At 39.6% G+C, this 13,823-nt stretch overlaps 1 pseudogene; it reads right to left on the bottom strand.

Moving 5' to 3' along the window:
• Positions 1 to 354: 354 nt before the first annotated feature.
• On the bottom strand, positions 355 to 12,668 carry LOC149117768 (uncharacterized; annotated as a pseudogene).
• Between the last annotated feature and the right edge of the window lie 1,155 nt (positions 12,669 to 13,823).

Below are 13,823 nucleotides of genomic sequence, written 5' to 3'. Positions count from 1 at the left end.
CTGTTGTTGTTTTGGGACTAGGGGCAATGTTTCTGTTGTTTGTTCTATTGTCCTCTCAAAGGGTATCAAGTCATTCATGTGAGACCTTGGGAAAGCTGCTAGCCGACCCGAACGATCAGACATCTTCATTCAACGTGAGGTTGAATAAAAATGTTCAATCATTCATCCCGGACTTACAGCGGTTATACTCGATCCCAGACCTATCGATACGAGGACCAACCTAATAATAATTTTTTTTTGTCACTGCGCCTCTCACGTTGAATATTACAAGGATTGTTAAAACATAATATCGTGAAATTAACAAATACAAAATTAACTGACAGACTCAAATATTTTAATCTGGACGAGTTTGGAATTAAGTGCCTTTCTTCATATTAACTCCAGTCGGAAACAACTCGCTCTGTTGTTCTTTACGTTCCAGGCTTGTCTCTATGGCGACATTATGGGATCGGTTTTGGTGAGGTAATAGTGATTGTATCCCTCTCTTATCTTCATATCGTCAATTTCATCTCGTCCTGTCTCGTTATTCAACTGACATTCACCTGTCACCTTGTTGTGGTTAAATGATTTACATTGTTCATTCGATGACTTTGCACAATATTCCATGCACTAAAGAGAGTTTTCCACAGATTTCACAGACGACATAACGTGACCAGTTAGAGTGTGTTTAGCTTTGGAGGACGTATACATGACGTTCTTAAGTTGATCAGCAAATTCTGTAGGATTAAACAAGCCCACAAACATTAAAAGCTGATTTTATATCAATATTACTCCAAGCTACACTATAAATGCTCTATGTGATTTGGGGTTCCTCGTAATCTATACGTTGGAGAAATAAAGGGGAGCTCTCCGGCAATTGGTTTCGCTGATCATCTCTTTAACCAGCATCAAACTTGGTTAAAACTGATGACTTGGCGAAAGTTTCTCGATAACTTTCGTCATGCTTCATCAGTATTCAGAAATTCGTTTCCAGATCAAACGAAAAAGTGTCTTCTTCAATATAACATAGAAAAACACAACCAACTCAACCGGCCGTAAACAGATTACTCCCAGCTAGTTGGTTGTGAAGAAAAGACTATTAAGTTGTCGTTTCGGTTGGACAGTTCGGATTTGACTGCCACTCATCCTGCGGGCGCAGCCACCGTAAACAAGAATATTGCTACTTATTTAATTCTCAACCTCGGATAATGCAATTCTAGCTTTCTTATTGGTTCACTGGATCTCGGTTACCAGCCATTTACCTGCGTTTGACCTTATATGGAAATGAATGCGGTAAATGTCGCTCGGCATAAACTTTTTCGCGGGAAGCCAAGTTTCGTCGAGAAAAACATGGACGAAAAAAAAACAGATTCGGTGAGCTATCTACAGATGAAATACAGGAAATTATGGACAATGCCGTCCCAGTAACAACAAAAAAGCCACAAAGTTCGAGATTAGATTATTTAACGGTACGTATACGTTAAGTTTCCTCGAAAAGTTGCAAAATTAAAATATGACAGTCGAGATTTTACGCACTCATGAAGATTATGTAACAAAAACAATGTTTACCTTAACAGAATGGCTTGCTAGTCCTGGTGGCACCAAATTTCCGAAACCGATATAAGCAATGTCAAAAGAAGAACTGAATGTTTGTATGAAGTGTTTTTACACGTCTGCGAGGAAGAAAGATGGCACGTATTGCAAAAGTTCATCGATTAAATCCATAAGGAGAGCCGCCATTGATCATTTCCTTCGCACGCCGCCGCACAACAAACCGTTTTCCATTATCTCTGACCAGGCAAATAAATTATTAGATGTCCTTGCGAAAAACACCTCAAGGAGTTGAGTGTTTTGAGCTGAACCGAAGTAAGCCCGGTTCTTTACCAGCCACGAAAAACCATCAGGGTGGCCTCGGAGATTCTGAAGATGAATCTGACGCTAAGATAGTTTCTGTCTCTGACTCTGAGTCTGGCCAACAATGAGCTCCACACATAGAGCTCGAAATGTCATGGCTTTCAAAGCAAGGGAACTCCGAAAGAGGTCTTGTCGAGCATAATTTGGCACAACGTCTGTGTCACATGGCGATCAAAGTTTTCCGCAGCATTATTACAACGGCAATGTGCAAGTACACAATTATTCGGCTCTTCTCCATGACTCGAACTTGAACGCTTTTCAAACTTTCTGAACAAGTTTACATCTCCTTCATTTGATATACGTTCCTTGAATTCCACTTGATTGTGAATTTATTCAGCAAATTCGCTTGCTTCGCTTTCAAATTTTTCATTCAACTAATTTTACAAACGGCGCGCATGTCATGTGATTTCCCACTTGTTGTTGTTTTCGTCACATCGATTTCCGGTCGCTTTGTAAAATTAAAACCCAATAAAATTAAGCTATAATTTCCAAGTATACAAACGTACCGAATTTAATAAAACAATTATTCCATTCGCGCTTGTTGGATATGAGATTAGTCATAGCCAACTCGGCCCTACGGGCCTCGTTGGCTATTTACCATCTCATATCCAACGCGCGCTCATGGAATAATTGTTAATTATACCAACCTAGTGTGTTTGTCGTGAAGCAGTATTTTCCAGGCATAATAGGATGAACTTCCCTTAGCTTGTAAACAAAGAAGTCAGAACATTTCTTAATTTGTACTGGTAATGAATAATAGCAACAATCTTTACGAAAGTTGAAGCAAACTTGGCCTTGAACAATCCCAGCTTCACGCGACGGGATTTGGCCGTTCAACCAACCAGGAGCCTGGACACCACAGCTCTCTTTCAACACACAAGAACTTGGCATAGCAGCTCCTTTATCCGCCCTCAACCATTCTCCTTCGTAAATTGCACGGAGCTCATTTACGTGCAACACACTCCAGCGCTTCCATATACTATCAGATTTGTAACCACCTTTGAACGAGGAGCAAAGGAAATTTGGATCTGAAAAGGAAATCGGAAGAAACAGCTTTTGACTTTACTTCGCGGTTACTTCAAAGAAACTGTCTCGACATGTTTTCTTGTTAAGTTGCAAAAGTTGGACAAAGATGCGCCTTGGAGGATTATCATTCCGAGTTAATTTTTGTGTTATTGTACACCATTTATAGCGAATAGAAGACAACTGTAAGTAAGTAACTTACTCACGTTACAAGAGAATAACTAGAAGATGATCATGAGCGGACTACATTTGGATTATTCTAGCCTGCGTTGTCTGCTCTCGCTCTCGCTCTCTCTCTCCCTCTTCCCCGTTCTACGCCTAAGATTATTCAAAACACTGACCTTTTACTCTCAGAGTGATATTGTATGATGCTTGTACCTCCCCTGTGCTGTTTATAATATCGCAGGTGTAAATTCCTTCATCAGATTGCTGAGCAGAGCTTATGGGCAGGCTTGTGTCATTACCAGCGGTTTTCATCTGCAGTACAGCGCCATCTTTCTTCCAACGCACTGTTTTACCTTCCAAAGCATCACATCTCATTTCCACTGTTTCACCACCATGAACAGTTTGATTGGATTTTGACCGTCCTGGAGACAGTGGAAAAAGGAAACAGATGAACTGTGTTATTTACTGCGGTCATATGACAACAAAAAGCACCTCTAAACCACTGTTCATACATCCTTGATAAAAGAGTACGAAAGTAAATTAGTTTCAAAAGACACTGGAGGAACGAAGGAATGGACAGAGGAAAGCAGGAGGGCGGGGATTCGAGGGACAGTAGGCAGACACGAAAGGGAGAGCTAAAGGGTATTGATGGACGGGTGCCGGAGAGACAGAAGGCAGGCAGGCAAAGGTATAAGTAGCCTAATTAATATTAAGAAATCATTGCCCTGCGTCAGTGAACAAGTGAAACATTTAGCTAGTTATCAACTTGAAGTTGATAAAGGTAATTCAACTTTGATAGTGAGTTAGTGATGCTGACGTTTTCGGCGTCAGCCCTTTCGGCAGGCAAGCAAGCAGACAGGCTTTGAAGAAAAAAAAAGTCAGATAAACACAATGAATTCACGTATATCAAAGGGACAGAATAGAACAAAAGAGACTGAGAAATGTCTCACTTGTTATAAAGCACAACTTCTTCGCATCTTCGATCTCGGATTCAGATAATACTCGGTCATAAAGCTGTACGCACGAAATTCTCCCCTTATAGTTACCGGCTTCACCTGGTACGGCTCCCATAATGACACTTTGCTGAGTTGCCAACTCGTCAGGCCAAGCAACGTCTCTTTTCTTGTGAAAACTTCCATTGATCGAAAGAATGAGCTCGCCACTGAAGTAGTTGTAAGACGCGCCAACAAAATGCCACGTGTTAGGCTCAAGAATGTCACTTGCAGGGCCTTCCATCAAAGTGAGGTTTGAGCTACATAACCTAGCGTTGAAACGATCATCCTTGAGGAGAAATCGAACGCCATATCCTGCACCGGCATAATAAAAGATCGGACCTTCAGTTTGTTCATGGGAAATCCAAGCAAGGAACGTCATTGAGTACCTGGTGTCCAGACCTCCTTTGTTTGGAAACTGAAGGAAACTGCTTAATTAAGTTTCCTGAGATCTGGTACAAGCCTCCCGTACGACCGTCGGGGCCTGGCGCCAGTTCAACGCCAGACGCTTGCGCGGGGGGATTGGAGCTGTGACTGATGTCTGTTGTTTCGTATTGTCCGTTCAGAGGGAAAAATGCCACAGGACTTAATGGAACTGAAAAAAGCATTAGCGATAGTGAATTTATTAAGGATGCTATAATGCTATTGCTCCACATGAGCCTCCATTGCAAGTTAGTTCCAGTCCCATACCGAGAATAAGAACATGGTAAGACTCCCAAATTTACTGAGAGGCAACAAACTTTGTTTAAATGGTGTCTGTCATATCGTAACTCTTTTGAAAGAGCAGTTCCTCAAAATAAAAATAGATGCTTAATGAACTTGAAAAGGTCTAATGTTATGAAATATCACACATACGTATATTTTAAGTCATCGTTCGGAGAAAGGACTGGTGCTGAATGAAGATCTGCAATAACAAGCAACTGCCATGAGCAGACCTTGGCCTGTTATCCTGCACCCACCCCGGGAGGGAGGGTAGGGTAATTTGGTTACGTAACCAACAGAGTCTCCGCCCCTAGGTCCACAACCAGGCTCCGCCCCTAGGTCCATATACTTACATTTAAATAATACTCATTGACACAAAATGCAACCTCTTTCATTACAGCTTTCGTGGAAAATGGTAGCCTTTTCACATACTTACAAAAAACACACTGAATCTCCTTCTTCAATAACCTTAGATTGATTCCAGGTATTTTGAAAGGGCCTTTTTCTTTAATAGCAGCTTTTGTCACCTTTATCTATACTTTATGCAACTAGGGAGATCCCAACTCTTCATTTACGTGCAGGGTGCAAACGTTTCAGTAATCGGGGAGGCTGGCCGTATAGACCGTTACAGGGAGTATCTCCCGATCCAACAGTTGGCATTTTGTTAGGTTTTCATGCTCATATCACAGGCACCATGAGAGTGAAATCAATCACCCAGGAACACCGCACCCAGGGCTCGTCTTTGATTGGTTCCTGCTGGGTTTTAATTTTCAGTAACAGCCCTTCCGACAAACTTCACGGATATTCTGTAAAGCTACACGAATATCACGGGAGGGAAGCTGTTTGCTTTCAACAGCCTCCTTTGAGTAGGGAAAAGTTGAACGATAAAGATGTCTGTTTCCTATGGATAGTAATAGCACCAAACAAACCTTTTTGAAAACAGAGTCCTCTGACAGCGTGCACTTCTCTCTCCGTCAAAGCCTTGTTGTAGACTTGCAATTAAGATATTCTTCCTTTGAGAAATCTATCATCTCCAGTCAGCACGCCCATTCTAACAGCCCCAGAACTGGTACGAGCCATTTGGGTTTCCAAAAGGGCCTGGTGCGAGCTGTACGTTGTAGGGGACGCCTGGTGGATTTTCATGGGAACTCAGGTCTCGTGTGTCAAACTGACCGTTTAGAGGATACACGGCAGTCGGAACTGGAGGGTCTAGGAAATAGATAGATGAAGCTTTGTACGAAAAAAAGGAAGAACGGATTTCACAGACAACTGCTTATTTATAACGGGCATTTTTCTGATGTTTGTGAAAAGCACATGCATCTCTTCCGAATTAAACTCTCCTTATATTTTGCCATTTTCTGAAAAATCATTTCTTTCGAAAACATAAACTCACTCATAATTAGAGCCATCGCTTTTGTACAGATTAGTACAGATCATTTTGGCGAATTGTACAGCGCCTAGAGCAGGCATGGATAGGCGCTATATAAATATTTATTTATTATTATTATTTATTATTTGTGAATCTCGGGAAAGAATCGCGTGAGACATTCGTCCAGTTCTTTGGCTTCGTATTTGACAATGTCGTCGTTAAGACCCTTGCTTTCGGCCCACGACTTCCAAACATTCATCCATGTCTTTTTGTTTACTGCTTTTTCGGCGAGCTTTTGAATATCCTCCCCGGAAATTTCTTACAGCAACTTTTTTACACAAAGGCAAAAACTTAATTGTGCCCATTGTTGTCATGGTAACCTTGTTATACCATCCCTTTTTGCTGTTATATTACTATTACGTAGAAATAGGGGTACTATCAACCAATCAAATCCCCGAAATTTCTCGGCTTCTATTATAATCTCTGTTGTACAGCCTTTCATTCATTCCTGGCTGAAATTTTGGAGTACTAATTGTTTCTCCACGTCATTTCATATTTCCATGGTAATGTAATAGCATTTTGAGATGTCAGATTTCAAGACAGATTTCATCTTTTTGACAGTATTGTTTGGGTTTATTTTCTAGTTTTCTTGACCAGTATCGCAGAATTACCATTTCTACATTCCATTCCATTTTGAACCAATTGTCCATCGATTTACGTTATTTTCCGAGCTTCTGAGAAAATAATGAAATCCAAGATGGCGGGCGCATAAATTATGGCGTCAAAAAATATTGGTTTCTTGTAGAGAAAGCCACGGGCTATCTATTAAACGGAAAAATAATTGCAACGAATTGAAAACACGAGGAAGGGGCTCCATCCACGTGCAAGGCTTCTACAGACAAAAGAGATCTTAAAGAATCATGTTTTGTTTTATCAGATAACTGTAAATTATCATGATATATCTGCTGTATCACCTTACCTGGAATGCAGCCGTAAAAGTCAACTCTCATTGAAATGTAATTGTACCACGTGACAGGTAGAACACGAACATACTGAGCAACGATTAGCGGGTTTGTAAGCGCGTTGCTTACCACCATATATCTATCTATCTGAATTGCCAATGAATACCTATTAGATTGAAGAAGTACACAATAGCACATGTGAATAAGCTGCCTGATGGAAAACTAAGATGGAGTTTAGCCAGTATATGAAAACCCAAGGTGGTGATTGATATGACATATCTATATTACGCTACGGAACAGAAGAGGTGATCTTTCACTATCTTGGTCTTGCAGTATAACCTTGCTTTCCATCAACCATGTTTATATGGCGCTATACAAGTCTATTATTATTATTATTATATTATTTTATGAGCCGAGTGAACAGTTTACATTGCAAACTGAAAATGCGTGAAATAACCAACAATAAACCAACCGGCATCCCGTCTAGGAGGAAGGTTGGGGTAATTTTCTGTCAACCTACTAAAATTGCGCTTTCTTGCTGAGTCAGTTAGGTTTCGAGTAGTTGAACTACGTTGAGAAAACAAGGAAGTAACCGTCAGTGCATCAGCAAAACTACTCACAGTTTGATTTTTGTTGGTTCGATATTGATAAAACAGTAAGCCGTCAGAGCTGTAGTTTAGCTTGTAGCTTTTTACCCACTGGTTACTATTTGGTCTTCCTTGTGTCGCCACAAGTCTTATTTCAACTCTTTGATCAAGTTTCACCTGGAGCCACTGATTTTGATCTCGAGTTTTTGCAAGCCAAGCTCCGTGATGGTGATTTGAATCAGCCTGCAAGTATAATGTGCAAAAGTTTAAAAGGCATTGTTAAAATTTGCGCCAATGAAAGATCGCTCGGACTAAATTGTCACTTGAAATTAAAGTTTTGCGTGCGCGCGCATCATTTTTTCAATAATTTTAAGTTCTTTAAAGTCAAGAAACCGTTAATGTCCTTCTTTTAGTCTTCTCCGAAATTTAAGACCTCCAGTCACTGCACACTAATGGCAGTTAAATAATTGCACCGAGAAAAATATTTCAAACCAAGATTAAGCGGATGGCCCTCTTCTCCTTGTGGAAAATAGGACAGTATTACTGATAGTTAGATTCGTAAACATCGGGGTTTTTGTCCCAATTCAAAACTGACAAAATTAATTATTTAGAAACTTCAATCGCTGGACGCATTGCCGTATAACCACAGGCGACCCAAACTCACGATTAGAGGTGTTTGTAGCATTAGAAAGCTGCTACAAACACCTCAAATACCCCCAAAATGATGCAATAGGCCAAATGGACAACAGAAACCACGAAAGGTGAGTAGATTTTCTTCATTTTATTTTAGAAAAGTAACATTTTATATTGTTGCGCGTTTATATCCTTCGTTGTTTTGAACTCCAGACAATGCCTTTTAGAGCGCTCAAATTCTCAACGGCCAGAAGGGTGACTCAACACCGCGCACTTTAGGTGGTCACGTCCCACTCGATGCGCGTACATAAATCATAAATATTTGATCGATTTCTTGAATCGTGAGTTTGCGACGCCTGTGGTGTAACACGCTTTCTGGTTACTTGTTGTCGGAGGCTGAAAAGGACGTTCAGTAAAAAAATCAATTTCATAAAGTTATAACATGTCATCATTATTTTGCAGGATCCAAACCTGGAAAAATGTGGCTCAGTACCAGAGCCCAAAATGTGGAAGCCGTGATGGCAGAGTCTGGTATTTTCCGAGTTTCCATTCCAAGACTTTCCGCGCACACGGGGCCTGGAACGACCGTAAAACCTGCTCGGCAGTCACAAGAAGAAATACAGAACACAACTTTTAAAAACGAAATCAAGTCTAAGGGGGAGATCCACCAATAAACTCTTTAGTAAAAAGCACAAGACGACAGCAGAAACAACGAAAATAATTAAATTGTGTCATCGTTGAAGTTGCTGTCTAGTTATAGATAATTCAAACGTATCACAGAACTGCACACCAGTTTTTTTAAATACTGGCCCACCGTCCTTGCAGCCATAAAGCTCAAGTCTCATGCAGTTGTAACCATACCATGTTAGGGGAAGAACCCTTACAAAGCGAGCAAGATAAGTACCGTGAAGCTGTGAGTAACCGGTGTATTTTTGTCCGAATTTCCCTGAAATTCCTACGATTGATTAACAATTGTTAACTGACATTGACAAATTACGAAAGATGTATTCTATGCAAAAACTGTGGGAAATGGTTTGTAGCTTTAAAGAAACCTCAGTGTTCATCTGCATCGTTCAAGGTTTTGGTTAAAAGAAAGTCGATGACGCAAGCTTTTGCACGATTTTACGTGAACCTTTTTATGTCTGATGCGTTTTTTTATGGTCCACTTGCTTTGCTGGACTGTTAATCAACTTCTCCTTGATTCCTCGTAAAATAAGAACAACAACCCCTTTGTGTGGCTGAAAATGGGGAAGAGGGTAACGAAGTGCTCAATTACTGATTTAGCCCCATGGACCCCTGGAGAGTGAAGAAAAACAAAACCTACAGCCCAAGGGGCTGCACACGGTGGATAAAGAGGGGGGAGGGGGTCTTCTCTCAGGGCCACTGTGAGCATTCCTGGGTAGAGAGGATGGAGTAATGGGTCTCCTCTCTGATTGGAGGGAGTGGGCTTCCACTAACCTAACTCCAAGGGGTAGTGTGGACTGTTTTCGACGCAGAAAGTCAGTTGATTATGTCACCTACTGTTTAATACTTAAATTAGAATGAGTACACGTCCAGAACGTTTGCCTATATTTCTGCCATAACATTCACAACTTTTGTTAAATTTTTATGTTTTGCTTCTCCAAAATTAAAGGGGTTGACTAGCCACCTAATCGGCACCTCTCTCCCCCAACCCGCCCCCCCCCCCCCCCCTCAAATCCCCTCTGCGGTTCCATGGGTTAAAACACAAAAAGATCACAAGGATGTCTTAAATAAACCAAAAAAACCTAATATATTGTCTCAAACACTCTGAATTATATATAATGTTTAATTTACACGTTCTGAAGCCCTATTACATATCACTACAAGGTGAAGCAAATCAGCTGAATACAGGACTGTGCAAACAATAAATTTGTACGTGTGGCATTAACGTTAATGTTATAAATTAAGAACATGACATTTCAGCGGGACAAGAGAGGAGGAAGGGTAATCTTATGCCCAAGGTAATCCCGCTCATCGTCCACCTATTTTTAGGTCACTCCAGATGGGTTTAGCAATAGCCAATCTTGTGACAGGGATTTTGGTTTCGTAAACTGTATAAACGGCTTTAAACGCATTTTCATTCCCCACGAAAACAAAACATTCACTCTTCATCTCCTCTTGGGAAGAGGCAGTTGAAATTTAGAATTTACAGCTAGCAATACTGCTGTTGATATGATGTGTTACCTTGTTGTATTACCTGATCAAGTAGCTCACAGTAACCATCTAGTTTCCGACCATAACAAATCTTGTATGACTTCACCCAATGTGTGTAGTCCTGTCTTCCTTGAGTGACAATTGCTGTAACCTTGGTAATCCTCCTTAAGTTGACCTTTTAATGCAATAGCGAGGGAGAAATTTGGGCAAAATAACGTTACCCTTACTTCTGACTGTCATCTACAGCTTGTCAAACATAAGTACATGATCCTCTCATTGTCTTGAACATTGAAAATTCTTACTACTACTTTTATCATTATTATTATTTCTTTATTTTACATTAGCCCTTTCTTGTCCCCATTATTTTAATATAGCTCTAGGGTAGGTATATGTTGTAAACCTTCTCACCGAGACTAAAAGTGTATCTTTTGCTGTTGTTGTTGCTATTTTTGTTATTGTTTCGCGTCTCGATGCAGTTATTTTTATTCTGGATCTGCATTTAAACCTCTTGACTTAAATATTGTATGCATCTTGAACGTTGTTATTGTTATTGTTATTGTTATTGTTATTGTTATTGTTATTGTTATTGTTATTGTTATTGTTATTGTTATTGTTATTGTTATTGTTATTGTTATTGTTATTGTTATTGTTATTGTTATTGTTATTGTTATTGTTATTGTTATTGTTATTGTTTGTGATAATGCATTGTTCGTGGCTAGTCTTACGCAGCTCGTTTCGTCCCGGCCAAGGGACTCATCAGAGACCTTTCTGCTTGACAAACTCGTTGGGCATCGCGCCCAAAGTTCCGTTCGCTAACAAAATGATGACAGCAATCTCGCCTTATATCGCACAAGGATTCCCGACCGCTCAAATTCACGACTGAAAATTGACGATATTATTACTATTATTATTAGTTACTTTCTGCTTCGATACAGATATCGATATTTAACTTCAAGTTCACATTTTAGCGGGGCTGGACATCCATGTTATGATCAATTGACACCTGTCAAAACAAGGTATCCGCTGACCAGTATCACGTGACCGTATCGCGGGCCTAAGTTTACAACTAATCGAGGCCACGTGTTTTTTAAGTTGACCTCTGATCAATTGCTGGTTTTCGATTGGATCGTGGGCTCATGTCAGGTTAACTTGTTGAAAACAGGACTGGATTGTTCGGAAGCCGGTTAACGCTAACACAGGATGAAAGTTAACCGAATTATAACTTTTTCTTCTATACAAATGTTTTTTGCTGCTTTGTTTTGTGTATATGGTGATTATTAAAACTCAAAACAGAAGGCCAAACGATATACAGAAAACCTCACAGCAAAGTTACATGAAATCAAAATTCTACGTTTTCCTGGGTTAGCTTAATCGCGCTCTGAACAACCCGGCCCAGGAGCTACGCTTTTAGGCTGGCCTAAATCCATTTATTAGCAATTAATAAGTGACATCTATACCTGTATCCATTCTCCTAGTATCGCTAAACCACACCAGCCACCTCTGTCACTACCAGACTGTACCTTGTTCAATCTGCCGAGTCTTGGGCCAAGGTGTATGTTAAACTCTGAAGAGGCCGTGATGTCTGAGTCTGGAATGGACCTATCCTCTACCCCCAGAGGTAAACTGCACTGTCCTTAATATACAAGAAAAACGACACAGTGAGAAGACTTGAAGAGGAAATGCCAAACAACTGATCTGTAAATCTATTTTGTTCTTATGATTAGGGGCATTGTTGTGTTCTCTATCCATTGATTCGTTTGCTCAATCATAAAGAAAACATTGTCGACCAATCGAATTTGTTTAAGTAACGGAAAAAGAAACTTCTAATTAAAGCTTTGGAACATACAACCGAAATATCCTATCTTTATCTATAAACAAATGTTTTAGCTGTTAAAAGACGGATCGTTCATACAGCGTTTACAACTTGTCCCATCGTTAATCCACTGGAACTAAACTTACAAATGCCTAAATTAAAACCTGACTTCAGCTCCCCAAATACCAAAATGTTCCTAAAAGTTGATGAAGATAGATAAGACAAAGCTGAAATTCAAGCTGCTTGAGAGAGCGTTTTAGCTTTAGTAAATTGCACTTGAACTTGAGAATGAGCGATGCAAACCTTTTGAAGCATGAACAGCAGGAATATGTGAATGAACTGAGCCAGTTTCATTTTCGGCAGAGCTTACCGAAGAATGTTAAAAGATTAAATAAATAGCATCCTTGAACGATGAAACTTGCCACGATTCACTGAACGACTTAGGGAGCAAATTAAATAAATGATTCATACAATGTTTGGTGGTTACTTAGCATAAAAAGGCATTGTATTACCACTGAAAATGGAAAATGAAATAAATAGAGGATATTACATGGCCGCCCGAAGACACAAACTTTTTCAACTCGAGAAGAGAGATTTAGTATCTCCAAATGGCCATGTAATGTTCAATGAGAGATTGGCTTTCAAAAAGTGCAAAACTTCTGGGTGGCAAAAGGGCCTACGAGCTCACACATTCTTTGTAAAATTTTGAATTTTTAAACCCACGTTGAACAAAAGATATTCCATATATCGTACTCGAATTTAATTTTGCTTCTCTTTTCAATATTCAGAACTGATGTTTGTTTAGCTTGATCAGAATTTGAATCACTTACGCTAATGAGACAAATGTTATAAACAAAGATTCCCCCACATGCAACCGAAAGTAGCACATGCCTTGGCACTACAGGCCAATTGGTATATGTGTAAAATATTTATTTTTATTTTGTTAAATTTCAATTACATATATAGTACAGAATTATCCGTAATTATTATGTAGTAATAACTCATAGGATTCGAGCACTGACAAAATCAACAGAAATCCTTTTTTTGATAGCTAGTAATTCACTCACATTCATAACGTCAATTTACTTCATGAACATCTGAGAATTTATTTTGTTCTAGTGGTGTTGTTTTTCAGTTTAGCACATTTTAACTGGGATTTGTTTAAAATACCTTGACCTTGTCCTGTAAGTTGTTTTCACTTACGCTGCATTCAAGCGTAACAATTAAACATTTTAACGGTCAGAATATTTCATATGCAAGTCATGCTGAGCATCTGAAAGAAGTTTATTTAATTAAACAAATGTTTAAAGTATGCGTGAGATAATTACATACAACTTGTTCGCAGTTATAAGCACAACTTAAGCAGTTGTGAAATTAAAGCCTGAAAAAAAATTCAGGCCTGAACGGGATTCGAACCTATGACCTTTGCGATACCGGAGGTCATGGGTTCGAATCCCGTTAAGGCCTGAAATTTTTTTTCAGGCTTTAATTTCACAACTGCTTAAGTTG

Source organism: Orbicella faveolata, unplaced genomic scaffold (assembly GCF_042242905.1).
Source record: "Orbicella faveolata isolate gen_17 unplaced genomic scaffold, um_ofav_v1 contig_1, whole genome shotgun sequence".
NCBI lineage: Eukaryota > Metazoa > Cnidaria > Anthozoa > Scleractinia > Merulinidae > Orbicella > Orbicella faveolata.
The sequence above is the reverse complement of the archived record's forward strand: the minus strand, read 5'-3'. Positions and strand labels throughout refer to the sequence as shown.